The sequence below is a fragment of the Dama dama genome, chromosome 5, assembly GCF_033118175.1.
Source record: "Dama dama isolate Ldn47 chromosome 5, ASM3311817v1, whole genome shotgun sequence".
In the NCBI taxonomy this organism is placed as follows: Eukaryota; Metazoa; Chordata; class Mammalia; order Artiodactyla; family Cervidae; genus Dama; species Dama dama.
Genome location: NC_083685.1, coordinates 55854522 through 55855557, shown reverse-complemented (window position 1 = coordinate 55855557; position 1036 = coordinate 55854522). Strand labels below are relative to the sequence as shown.

At 39.6% G+C, this 1036-nt stretch overlaps 1 pseudogene; it reads right to left on the bottom strand.

Annotated features, from left to right (window-relative positions):
* Positions 1-270: 270 nt before the first annotated feature.
* LOC133057943 (COX assembly mitochondrial protein homolog) lies at positions 271-650 on the bottom strand (annotated as a pseudogene).
* Between the last annotated feature and the right edge of the window lie 386 nt (positions 651-1036).

The window sequence follows — 1036 nt, the reverse complement described above, 5'->3', positions numbered from 1 at the left end:
CTGGAGAATTCCATGACCAGAGGAGCTTGATGGAGCCCAGTCCATGGGGTCTTGATCGGATAAGACTTAGCAATAAGTCATGTCATAAATAACAAGTTACTCAGTAGAATTAAAATGTCCCAAGGGTAATCAGGCACTGTTAATAAGCTGAACAAAGAGAATCTTTCCTGATTGCTACCTAAGTCAACGTTTGTTTGTTTTTTTAATCTTTATTTCTGATTAAATTATTTCCATAATTAAGGGTAAAGCAAACATATTTCCTTGGGTCCATTATTTTAGGTGATTATGATTTCCATGAACATTGGAAATCCTGAGTATCATTTGAATATTTGCCTGCATGCTTGTGGGAAGCTTCTGTAGCCTTTTCTTGGTAGTAAGTCCAGTTTTTCTAAATTCTTCCCTTTCCTTCAGGTATTCCATTTTGCACTCTTCATAAATGGCTGGATCAGCCATTAGCGGTTAGACATTCTTGCAATGCAGAATTTTCTTTCTGGCGTTTTACTGCCATAAGGATTTCAGAGACCTTGCAACATTTAGTGAAATATTAAACTTGTTCAGAACATCTCTCAGGCCTTTTCCCTCATTATTTTAGGGATCAAAACATCTTTCCCAACATGTCTGAGATGCTGCTCTGTGGAGTCGAGCCCAGATTGAGGTTAAAAAATTAGGTCTGTCTATATAACATTGCTTGGAGGAGACTACAAAGCCACAGGATACTAGAGTCTGTTGCTGGAGCTCCCCACTGCGAAAAAGTCACAAATGAACTGTAATTGTTTTGGACTAGACATAAAGCCATGATGTAGAGATTGACCTTCAAGGCCACAATGCAAGTATATGTGGGGGATGAGCAAACAGTTCCAGTTATTGAAATTCTAGCCTCCTGGTACTTCTTGTTCTGCATGGTGAGCAGTGGCCTCTGCCCACTCTTACTTCTCTAGACCAGCATTCTCACCTCTATTCAGGATCACAAATAACTACAGGGAATGTGTAAGAATGATCTGCTGAATTTCATACTCAAAGCAAGGCTGGAAAGAGC